A 13,782-nucleotide genomic window follows, 5' to 3' on the forward strand; every position below is an offset into this window, starting at 1 on the left:
AAATAAATGAAAAAAAATTCCAAGATGGCGGCGCAGGGAACTGCAGCGGCTTTGCTCTTCACTATGTTGTTGTGTTTGTTTGTTTTGTTTACGTCCGTGTCTACAAACACCCGGACATTTAATCGACAGGAACTTTTAAAGATTGGGACACTGTATGGTGAATTAGTACTAAGCAAAACTTACAACTTTGAATATTTACCACCGGAGATCGCGCGACTAGCGGGGAGCAAGTGGATTATTACCCCAGGAGATAGACGCAGGAGGCGGCGCAGAGATCGACGACAGAAGCGAGGCCGCAGAGCCGGGATTAGAGTCCGGCTAAGGAGGGCACCACACAGGCCCGCGCTGCCCAGCCTTTTTGTGTCTAACGCCAGATCGCTATGCAACAAAATGGATGAGCTGGCGATGATCATCGAGGCAAACAGTTACGCTAAAGACTGCTCGCTGGTAGTAATCACAGAGACGTGGCTGCACTCTGGGATTCCGGATGAAGCTATTATACTAGCGGGTCGTACAGCACACCGGGGCCGACAGAACCAGCAACTCCAGAAAGAGCAAAGGAGGGGGGCTCTGCATCTACTCTAACAACAGCTGGAGCACCGATGCCACAGTGACTGAAAGACGCTGCTCACCAGATGTGGAGTTTGTCACACTGAGATGCCGGCCCTTCTACTTGCCACGTGAGTTCACTGTTGTTTTTATCACGGCTGTTTATATTCCACCTAGCGCTAATGCTAATGTAGCTATGGACATCTTGCAAACTAGTATGAATAGACTGCAATCCACCCACCCGGATGGAATCTTTATTGTGGCAGGGGACTTTAATCATGCTAACCTGTGTACTGTACTTCCCAAATTTCATCAGTATGTAACATGTCCAACCAGAGGTGATAATACTCTGGATCATGTTTATAGTAATATCAGAGGGGCATACAAGGTCTCAGCTCACCCCCATTTAGGGCAGTCTGACCATTTGACCCTCTTTCTCACACCAGCGTACAGACCTGTGTTTAAGAGATCCGTGCACACTGTGAAACTAACAAAACTGTGGCCTGCTAGTGCTATTCCACAATTGCAAGACTGTTTTGAGCGCACGGACTGGGCACTTTTCTCACAGCAGAGTCTTGAAGATTACACCTGCACTGTTTTGCCCTACATTAAGACCTGCATTGATAATGTCACTGTTGAAAGACAGGTCAAATGTTATCAAAACAATAAACCATGGATGAACAGGGAGGTCAAACTGCTGCTGAAAAAACGTGATAAAGCCTTTAAGTCCGGAGATACGGAATTATACAGCACCGCCAGATCCAAATTAAAGACAGGCATCAAGGAAGCAAAAGTGGCCTACAGGAGGAAGATAGAGGAGCACTTTGACGAAGGGGATCCGCGGCGCGTTTGGCAGGGAATACAACACCTCACGAACTTTAAGGGTTCAAAAGACCCAAGCCCAAGTACCAGCAGCAATCTGGCCGAGGAGCTCAATCATTTCTTTGTGCGCTTTGAGGTGAATGGGACTGAGTCAACATCGGCCGGACCAATAATACTCTTGCCCAGAGAAGATGCCCCGACATTCTCCTTGAGAGAAGAGGAGGTCAGGAGGGCATTTCTTGGCGTGAACCCCAGGAAGGCTGCCGGGCCCGACGGGATCCCTGGGAGAGTGTTGAGGGATTGCGCAGATCAGCTGGCTGGGGTATTCACTTCCATCTTTAACCTCTCTCTGTCTACCTGTTTCATTCCCAAGTGCCTTAAATCTGCTATCATTGTGCCGATCCCGAAAAAATCAGCTGTGAGTAGCTTCAATGACTATAGACCAGTGGCCCTCACTTCCACTGTTATGAAGTGCTTTGAAAGACTGCTGCTAAAACACATAACATCTTCCCTTCCCCCCACACTGGACCAGCACCAGTTTGCCTATAAAGCAAACAGGTCAACCGCTGACGCCATCAACACAGCCCTGCACTGTGTGCTGACCCACCTTGAACATCCTGGCACCTATGCAAGACTGTTGTTTGTGGATTTTAGTTCTGCGTTTAATTGCATCATTCCTGGTAGACTGGTGTCCAAGCTACATGGACTGGGCATCAGGACAAACATCTGCAGATGGATCCAATTCTTTCTAACAGATCGTCCCCAGTCAGTTCGTCTGGGCTCGCAACTTTCATCTGTTCTCACACTCAGCACTGGGGCACCCCAGGGTTGTGTATTGAGCCCCTTACTCTACATTTTATACACTCACGACTGCACCCCAGTTCATGAAAGTAATACTATTATCAAGTTTGCAGATGACACCACTGTAGTTGGACTTATTCACAACAATGATGAGTCCGCCTACAGGGATGAAATCCAAAAACTCTCCGCCTGGTGCTCCACCAACAACCTGTCTCTCAACGCCTCTAAGACCAAAGAGGTGGTGGTAGACTTCCGCAGGAAGAAGATTGACCTTGCCCCCATCTACATTAATGGAGAAATTGTGGAGAGGGTTAAGGACTTCAAATTCCTTTGGACATACATTTCACAGGGCAACCAACACTACAGCCCTTGTGAAGAAAGCTCAGCAGCGACTGTACTTTCTCAGGTCACTCAACAAAATTAACCTCTCTCAGAAATTGCTTTTATCATTTTACAACTGTTCTGTCCAAAGTATAATCTCACACGATATTCTGGTGTGGTTTAGTAGCTGCACAGCTGCTGACAAAAAAGCGCTGGACAGAGTAAGGAAATCAGCACAAAATATAATTCACACACAGCTCCCCTCACTCATGGACATATATCACACCAGATGCATGCAGCGGGCAAAAAATATAATTCAGGACTGTTCCCATCCAGGTCACGGCCTCTTCATTTTGTTGCCATCTGGAGGGCGCTACAGATCTTTCCGGGGTTGCACCTCAAGACTTTTGAATAGTTTTCATCCAAATGCTTTGAAATACCTGAACTCATGAGCATTTAGACTGCTCTGCATTTTTAATGACTATATTTTAGCTATTTTATTATGTTATCTGTTCTCTCTTTTAATGTATATATGTATTAATGTACAGTAGCTTTGTCATATTATGTGTTACCACTTTGGGAAGTGCAATTTAAATTTCGTTGTTATATGCAATGACAATAAAGGCAATAATTTAGGATTGTTTATTTTCTTCTAATAGGGTTGAAAAATAAGCAGATCTAGCAGCTTTTAAAGCCTCTCTGTATGCAATCGAGCTCTCTTTCCATGAAATGCGAAATACCTCTAGTTTTGTTTTCTTCCAGTTGCGCTCCATTTTTCTGGCTGCTCTCTTAAGGGCCCGAGTGTGCTCGTTGTACCACGGCGTTGGACTATTTTCTTTAATCTTCTTTGAGCGCAACGGAGCAACTGTGTCTAAAGTGCTGGAAAAGAGAGAGTTAAACGTTTCTGTTGTAATATCGAGTTCTTCTAAGCTATCTGGGATGCTAAGATGATGAAACTGATCAGGAAGATTATTGATAAAGCAATCTTTAGTGGCAGAAGTGATAGGTCTCACATATTTGAAACACGGAGTCGGCTTTGCAGCCTTGGCTAAATGTAATTTACACGAGACTAGATAATGATCTGAGATGTCATCGCTCTGCTGCAGAATTTCAACGGCATCAACATCTATTCCGTGTGATAATATTAGATCTAGAGTATGATTACAACGAGTAGGTCCTGACACGTGTTGTCTAACTCCAATTGAGTTTACAATGTCTTTACATGCCAAACCCAATGCATCTTTTTCATTATCGATGTGTATATTAAAATCACCAACAATTAGGACTTTATCTGCAGCCAATACTAACTCTGATAGAAAGTCTGCAAATTCTTTGATAAAGTCTGTATGGTGCCCTGGTGGCCTGTATACAGTAGCCAGCACAAATCTCAAACGTGATTTATCATTTACACTATATATTTTTACATTAAGCACTAACACTTCAAAATAATTATATTTAAAACTTGATTTCTTAGTGGTTTTGAAAATATTACTATAAATTACAGCAACACCACCCCCTTTGCGTTTCAGACGAGGCTCATGTTTATAACAGTAATCTTGCGGGGTTGATTCATTTAAAGTAATGTAATCGTTTGGTTTTAGCCAGGTTTCTGTCAAACACAGCACATCTAGGTTATTATCTGAAATCATATCATTAACAATGAGTGCTTTTGAAGTAAGCGATCGAATATTCAGCAACCCAAGCTTTAGTATTTGCTCATCTGTATTAAGCTGTTTTTTATTTGTTGAACATCAATTACATTTTTAACCTTAGATGGGTTTAAACGTTTTTTGGATTTCCAAATTCGGGGAACAGACACAGTCTCTATATGATGATATCTAGGTGAAAGAGGCTCTATGTGATGGGATTTATCTGACCTGGAGTAGGAAGCAGTGCTGGTAGAATGCATGAAGTGAAGTTGTCACATTGTCAATTTGATTTGTCAAACATACAATGGCAAGTTTCTCATTTACTCCTGATAATAAGTCATCTGAGGTTATTCATTACAGCTACAGTAAACTCTGAAGACCAATTATAGCCATTATGGTTTGCTGTTGAGTAAATGTGCACCTCAGGGTGCTGTTAACACCTGTGCTGAATGCAGAGATGATCTATTCATTAGAGGTGTGAAAGCAACACATCTAAACACAGTGAATGCACTGATGCAATAGCTGCTGCTCATTATTCAGGGGTCAGTTACATCATATTTTGCTTTGATGTATTTTTTAAGTAAATGAAGTAGAACTTTTATTCGACAAGTAGATATACAAAAAAATCCTCTCAGTGCAGGTGCCAACAGTACAGAGAAACACATTACCTATAAATTACCAGAAGTGGGGCCTGAGGAATGTGTAGCAAGCACCTCACAACACATTCCCCAACCCATACACAAAAGAAATATATTGAAATATATTTTCAAGTGTCAAAAATATATGTGGCATGTATTCCAAATACATTGACGTTGTTCACTTATATTTATCATTTTGAAATATATTCTGAAATATAACAAAAATATATGATGTTAAGTGTGAAATATATTTACATTTATAACATGTAATGTAAAATATATGACAAAATATATGGCCATAAAATGTTTAGCTTGCCAAAGAAGGGTCAAAAATGTATTTTGATCATAGTAATTCCTCTACCTTTTCCCCTATACACAACAGTAGGCTACCATATTTCACTACTGTATTATGACACACAGCTATAATAAATACTGTACTTACATTTAAATGACTGCAATGTAAATTGACAGATAGTTGCTTTCCTAGGCAAGGCAAGGCAAGGCAAGTTTATTTATATAGCACATTTCATACACATAGGCAATTCAAAGTGCTTTACATAGAAGAAATTATACAATTTTTTAAAACAGTTTAAAAAAAATAAAAAATAAAATGAAATACAGTACAGTAAAAACAGTCGGACGAACAGTGGCACAGTGCTCATTCAGTAAATGCTTAGCTAAACAGATGTGTTTTGAGTCTGGATTTGAATGTGACTACTGTAGGAGCACGTCTGATCTCCTCTGGAAGCTGGTTCCAGCTGCGGCTGGCATAATAGCTAAAAGCAGACTCACCATGCTTAGAGTGAACCCTTGGTATTTCTAGCTGATATGATCCTAATGATCTGAGTGATCTGTTGGGTTTATATTCAGTGAGCATATCTGCAATATATTGAGGTCCTAGGCCATTGAATGATTTATATACCAGTAATAATACTTTAAAATCAATCCTAAATTTAACTGGGAGCCAGTGTAAAGACCTGAGGACTGGTGTGATATGTTCATATTTTCTGGTTCTGCTCAGAATCCTGGCGGCAGCGTTCTGTATGAGCTGCAACTGTCTTATGGTCTTTTTGGGAAGGCCAGTGAGGAGTCCATTACAGTAATCCACCCTGCTGGTGATAAAAGCATGCACAAGTTTCTCTAAGTCTTGTCTGGAAACAAAGCATCTAATTCTTGCAATATTTTTCAGATGATAGTATGCTGATTTAGTTATTGCTTTGACATGACTACTGAAACTAAGGTCTGACTCTAGTGTCACACCAAGATTCCTGACTTGATGTTTAGTTGTTTGACCCCTAGAGTGAAGGTATGCGTTCACCTTAAAGCAGCACTAGGTAACTTTTCAACCTTCATAATATATTTCCACGACTCTTGTGATGGTACATCGACTTACAATAGGTTGAATGACATGTCTGCCATAGCCTGACGGGGTCTGTATCGTTTTTAATCGTACTTTTAAACTTCGGGGTTCGGGTAGTAACCCCCGCGCACAAAAAGAACTACAAAATTCGACTGCTTTACGGCATAGGCTACCTCACTTCCCCCAACACGTCCTCACATGCTGTTGGACTTGTAAGTATATTGCTTTTATTGTATATCACTCGGACAAGCTTTCACTCGTTGGTGTGAGCTAAAAAGCACCTGGCGTTCTTGTTGATGGATTAGTAAAGACATCTTCGGAGGCTAGCTCGATGTTCGATGTCCGACGATTTGAAACGCGTTGTGTTTATTACCTAATCGAACTTGTGTAACTGTCTGTCACACGTTTTACCGTCCACAGCATTACTTGATAGACAAAAACAGGACAAGAATGAGCATCAAACAGAAACAATCCGCTTACGGAATGTTCGAGGCGCACAATACTGTATTATACAGACTGCCGAAAGTTAAACAGGGCGCGCGCAGCTCTTAAAGGGGACACACCTTATTTCCACTCGTTACAGCTTCCATCCGACTGAACAGGGACCGGTATACAGGCGGGGGGGATCAGGCCGTGAGTGAAGAGACTGCTCTGCGTGAGTGGTATTAAATACAAGTAGTCCACAGCGACTCTAGGGGTCGTTGTTTGACCAAAACGGAATTCCTACCTAGTGTGGCTTTAAGAACTTCATCTTTGTTTCCAAACGCAATGACTTCAGTTTTGTCTTTGTTTAATTGAAGAAAGTTTTGACACATCCAACTGTTGACTTCATCGATGCATTGGCACAGGGAGTCAGTGGGGCTGTAGTCGTTAGGTGATAGGGCTAAGTAGAGCTGTGTGTCGTCTGCATAGCTGTGGTAAGATATCTGGTTCTTTCTCATTATTTGGCTCATTGGGAGCATATACAGGTTGAACAGGAGTGGTGCAAGAATTGAGCCTTGAGGGACTCCGCATGTCATGGATGTCCACTCAGACTTATGGTCTCCTATACTCACATAATAACCTCTCCCACCTCAACCTCTTCCTAGGACTATTAGGCCATATTAGGTGGCACGTACCTAACACTAAGTACAATTATTAGATTTATTGTTGTTTTATTGACATCTTTCTTGTAAGTAATTTATCTGGAGTAGGTCAGGCCCATAAGGTAATTACTAAAGTAAATCAGAGAGTCCGTTTTTTGGCCAGAATATCGAAGTTTTTAGATGAAAAAACAAAGCTAATTCTGGCAGGAGCTTTAATTCAGCCATATTTTGATTATGCGTGTGGATCATGGTACAATGGTGTTACAGGGAACCTGAAACATAGGCTTCAGACGTCTCAAAATAAATTAATAAGGCTTATTTTAGACCTTCCCGTAAGAACTCATCTGGAATCTTCTCACTTTGAAAGAGTGGGATGGTTGAAAGTTGAGGATCGCGTGTCTCAGATGCAGCTGGGTATGGTACATAAAATTGTTAATGGAGATGTTCCCAAATATTTTAGAAATTATTTTAAAAGAGTAAGTGAAGGTCACAGTTACTCCACTAGGGGTAGCTCAACAGATTTTGTACCCCCCAGATTTAATACGAATCTGGGCAAACAGTCTTTTCTTTACGCTGGAACTATCCTTTGGAATCGGTTACCTGGTACACTAAAGACAGTACGAAGCATAGGCAGTTTTAAACAGGGTTTGAAAGTATGGCTTAGATGCCAATCATAGTTTTATTATATCATAGTCTATTTTCATTGTATATTTTTCTGTATAATATGAATGAATTTGTTTAATGTATGAAAAATGATTGATGTGTGAATTGCTGCAACTTGTCCTTTCCCCTTGCCCTTATAGGGACCACAATGGAAATAAGTCTTTGGGCTTTATTGTGTTATCCCTGACTATTTATGTGTTTTAATATATGACACAGAGTACTGTTTTCATATTTTTATATTTAAGTGGTCAAATAAAATCAATCAATCAATCAATCTTGAAGTCATTTAAATATTGAAAATATACACAATATTTATGATGCAAGTATAACAGTGACACTCCAACAGTGAAGTACACTTAAACTATACATAGTTCCCACAGGCCAATTAATGTCACGTGACCTCCCTGGAGACGCCATCTTTGAGGGCAAAAGCTGCTGTGTTTACAATGTTTTACCATACTGTCTATGAGTTTTACAAGCAAATTTCGAATATTTCTTTCTATTTATAATGTTACGAAATTCATGAAGAGACAAAGTGACAGAGATTATAAAGAGACTCTATTAACACAAGACAGAGAAAATTTCAGTCATAAATGGTGTGGATCCGTATGCGCTAACAAAGGAAGCACTGAGCACTGATTATGCAGCTTTGCCTCAGATACAGTATTATCATGTGTACCATTATCTGGTATTGGCTAGGAGTTTTAATACATGTGAGCAATTCCGAGCCTGGAAATATGTGCATGAATATGAATGTACACGGTGTGAAAATAAATAAAACTCGCGTGCAAATTAATTCATTAATGTAATGCGGAACTACTTTATACGCGGGTTCTTTAGGGACATAATCTGAGATTGCCATGCTGGAATGTGTGTGTGAGTGAGAGAGAGTCGCGGGCGCGATCGAACAGTGGAAACAATGTTGTTTTTGTATGTTTTTAATATTTTGTCATTTTGTTCATACAGGACATAATTCAAACTGCAAAGTGTTAACTTCTATTTGTGTACACTCGCAATAAAAAACAACAAATTCTTGCGTGTTTTGAGGGAGTTTCTTTCCTGTTTATCCTCGCCAGCCATAAGCTCCGTCGTTGTTCTGACAAAAGCTTAGTCTTCTCACATTCATGAAGTCTAATGACGGGTATACTGTAAAATCCACATTTAACTGAACCTCCGACACGATTTAAACATCCATTGACCCAGCAGGAGATCACCATTTTCACTTTTTATCACGAAATTAACTCGCTTTCAGCTTCTTCTACTATTGTTCTGCCCACAGAAATGGCGCCGGGTCGGCAAATGCCCGTATGTTGTGACGTCATGTGGGAACTATGTATAGATAGAACTCAGTGTCTAACACTGCATACACACACTGTTAAATAACTGTATTCAATTCTGTAAAAATAAGGGAAAAAACTCTGCATTCTGTGTGTTATTTTCTACATAAAATTGTCATTTTAGGCCAATAAAGTCAGTAAAGGGGCAGCTGTGGCCTACTGGTTAGGGCTTTGGGCTTGTAACCGAAGGGTTGCTGGTTCGATCCCTGACCAGTAGGAAAAATGTGGGCGGGGGAAGTGGAAGAGCACTGTTCTCCCATACCCACATCCACAGCTGTAGTGGTCTATCTAAAGAAATAAACTGAAAATGTGTTGTTTGTTTGTGAAAATGTTAACTTTTTAAATTTCAAAATATATTTCAAATGAAACAATTTGCAAAAGTTAAAACATATATGAACATATATTTACATATATTTAACTAAAATATATTTATTGGGCCAATATCAAATATTTGCATATATTCCAAAAATATATTTTGAAAATATATTTCAAATATATTTCTTTTGTGTATGGGTTGTGTCAGGCCAGAGGAACATTGGGAAATGTCCTTACTTTGATGTATCTGTTGGCCAAGACTTTGTGAAGGTTCGCTGTCTTTTGTCTGCTCCACCCCATGGCCTGTTGTGTGAGCATATTCTCTCTCCCTGATTGAAAAAATAAATCTGCATGCGTGATTGGATCAATTTAAATGGGAAATGCCATTGCAGTTTGACATGACTTAATACAACAATTACTTTAGTGAGAGGAGAACAGGAAAATTACATTTTAGAAGTCAGAAATACCTCATCACAGTGTATGGTTTGTAATGTGTCATACCAACCTGCCTTTGTCATGTATTTAGTGACGAGAGCTGCCCTGGAGAGGAAGCTGTTTACCTAGATGTAAAAACAATACAGAAATTAATGTATTCCCATATTACTTTACACCAAAAAAAAAAAAGCACAGTAAATGTGGAATCACCTTCAACTATCATGCTGTAGATCACATTCATGTTATTAACACACATCTTCTCCCCCGAACTTAAGTCGAGCCCCTCCGGCAGCAGCATCTTGACCTCCTTGTTGGGGTACTCAAGAAAAGCATGGCCTCCAGCCACTGCATTCAGCTTCTCGACCTGAGAGAAAAAAACATACTCTAAAAACAATAATAAGGGCTTTATGTCTACATTAAACTGTGCCAGACACCAGATCCACAACCGTATGTTTCAGATGCACCTCAGATGCACACTTTTTAGCTTAAGGAAGAGCTGATGTATACTGTACATAAGCTGATATAACAGATTGGGGATGTGGGAAAGGTGTGAGTATATGTGGGTGGGTTTGGTGTGTCTACTTCATGTGCATGATGCATGCATGAACGTGTAAGTACAGTTGCATAGGGGTTATTACTCTTGTCTGGCTTAGACTGTTCTACAGAGCATGATTGAATTGAAACTATAACCCTCCAAGAGCAACTTCATGTAAAGAGCCCTACTAAGAGATTGGTTACAAGTTTTTGGTCCACTACACATCACATTCACTTACTCACACACATCATATTCTGTGCAATGAGAGAATCTCACTCAGTAGCGTGGTCGGATGGTAGCAGCATGTCTTGGTTAAGGGCCCAGTCAGGGCTTCCCCACAGCTCAAACTGGAGCCGCTCCCACCACACCAAACTGATTGACACAGCCCTCAACGACACCTGCCGCATAAAGACAACGCCGGTCCCGTGCCTCTACGCCCTAGCTGGCATTAGATAGTGACAGAACGACATCTGAGATTGCAACAGACTCGAAGAAGAAGAAGACGCAACTGAACGCTATGTTCTTACATATTGGCGCTTGTTGCATGAACCACTCAGTAGGGAAGAGTAAACTGTGGATGATATGGAGAGCTCTGACATATGTTACAGAACTGCGGGCTATCACCTACTGTAGGTGATCCTGGCTGTTTCTGGCCTGTTTCTTTAAACTTTTCCAATGATAATAGTTTAAAATGAAGATGCTGAAACTGATCAATTTTTTTATCTCCATTAAATATCCATACAATGTGCAATTGAAAATATGTGCTAACCTGACGTGCTAATCAACTTCTTCCGTCTCTATGCGAGTACATCTATAGTAGAAGTCTAAAGTTTCAGAATAGTCGGTTATAATGTAACACTCTCTCACTAAACCCCAATCCCCCCCCAAAAGCATCCACACCACCTGTGTCACCACCTGGACCAAGGTCATTCTGAAGCCACATTAGTAATATGGTAATGTAGCACAAGTTACTTACCAAAATCACGGCATCATCCATTAAATGAGATTTTATTTTCTTTTTCTTTTTCTTAGCCACCCAAGACTCCTTCTCCATCTTGAATTAAAAATAAATAAATAATTCAGCCTTAGATGTTGCGGCTGTGCTGTCTTGCACATGGGGCAGACCTTACATCCATTAAATATTTTGTCTTGGCATGCAGGGCATGACTTCTTCAACCCTCCACCAGCCATGCTTTTGTTATTCTGTAAACCATAAACAAGAAAAGGATGGTTAGAAGTTTCCTTAACTGTCAAGAGTTTTGAAGGTTTCCATAAAACACTTTCAGTCTTTCCACTACAATTATCATGTAATAGACTAAATTTCAGCTATGTCGCGACTGATATGTGTGATCAATCCAGGGTATCTAGTATAACACTGTGTGACCTGCTGTTCCTACATCAAATATGATAATCATATATCATTATAATGAAACAAAATACAATACTATCTTTAAAATACCTAAACTTGTGCTTAGTAGAAAATAAAAATCTTGGGATACTTACTGTATGAAATCATTCAATAATGAAAGAAAGAGAGTATTAGTGAGTGAATGTGTGAGAGAGTGTGTGTGTGAGAGAGAAAGAGAGAGAGAGAGAGAGAGAGAGAGAGAGATAGAGAGAGAGAGAGAGAGAGAGAGAGAGAGAGAGAGAGAGAGAGAGAGAGAGAGAGAGAGAGAGAGCGAGAGAGCGAGAAACAAGAAAGAGACAGTGAGAAAACAGAGAAATAGAAAAAATGTGACAGAATGGCTCTTAAAAGTGTCTTTGTTTGTGTAAAGCCGTCTTGTATCTGTAACAGACAGAAAACATTATTAGAATGACCATTAGAACAAACATTTCTATATGCATTAGGACATATTATATTATAGTAAAAATGTGTTACATCCTAATCAAAAACATTGCAGAGAATAGAATATAAGATATCACATCCACTTGACGACATGATTGCTTCATAAACAGTCTTGTTCTGTACATTTAAATTAATTATAGGCCGTTTAGAGATTTCGTCAGCCCACAGGTCAAGAAATTGTCATACAAGGAGACGACCGAATATGGTGCATTTAGATGGAGACCGCCAGGAGGACACTAAATGCACACTGCAGAATCAATCAATCAATCTATCTATCTATCTATCTATCTATCTATCTATCTATCTATCTATCGATCTATCTATCTGTCTATCTATCTATCTGTCTGTCTATCTATCTGTCTATCTATCTATCTGTCTATCTATCTGTCTATCTATCTATCTATCTATCTATCTGTCTGTCTATCTGTCTGTCTGTCTGTCTGTCTGTCTGTCTATCTATAAAGCAAGAAACGTCTGTCTGTGAGTATGTATGTGTCCCTCGCATATCTTACTGACCACTCATCGGAGGGCACAGGGATGTCCTCGATTTTACCAGTAAGCTACCAGTACCAGTATTAGGCCTACAGTAACACATAGAGGAACGCGATGCACTGCATTTCGACACACATATTTTAACATTAATGATGGCATCTGTAAACAAAAATTGGCAACTGTTTTCATAACCCAAACCTGCTAAATTAGCTAGACCCGCACAGTCAGAGCTAGCTCTAGCTAACAAAAGACAACTCTGAGACAGATTTTACATACTTACAACCAGGGTTCGAAATGACTTAGGACTCTTGGGGGGTCCCCTAAAATTTAATTATTAAATTATTAAAAATTCTGAAGATTTGTTTCATGGTTTGGGCTAGGCCCAGTATTGTAGTGGTGTCTGGAGAAGTGGCTATAATCTAACAGGTAACCCTCTAACTCTGGAGCAACAGAGTTACAGCACTTTATATAAATCTAATCCCTGACATGACAAAGTGAATAACAGGCCATTAAGGAAGTTGACTCTAAATCCACCAGGTGTACTCATTATGGCAGCACCATTGGCATTTCTCATCCCTTATGTTACATTAAATGGGATTTGAAAAACAACTGGCCGCTGGATTGAATAATAATGATGTCTGAAAAGACTGTACCTACATTAGATGGATTACTTTGTTTCAAAGTGGTCAATCCATAACCTGAACTAAAATCTTTAGGGACACGTTTAAAGTCCGCGTGAACCGGAAGTTGCAAACGACTTTTCTCCAGTGTTGTGACGTATTTCCCAGTGAAAAGGAATATTGAACAGAGGGCAGGGTTTTACTCTAGCGCTCCTCCTCTCCATCTCTCGCTCATTACAGACTAACGGTTTGAGGGGAGTGGTTAAGCGTTTCCCAAACCAAGCCGTCAAACATACGTCATCAGGGAAGGTCCT

Source organism: Squalius cephalus (assembly GCF_949319135.1).
Source record: "Squalius cephalus genome assembly, contig: scaffold_62, whole genome shotgun sequence".
NCBI classification, from domain to species: domain Eukaryota; kingdom Metazoa; phylum Chordata; class Actinopteri; order Cypriniformes; family Leuciscidae; genus Squalius; species Squalius cephalus.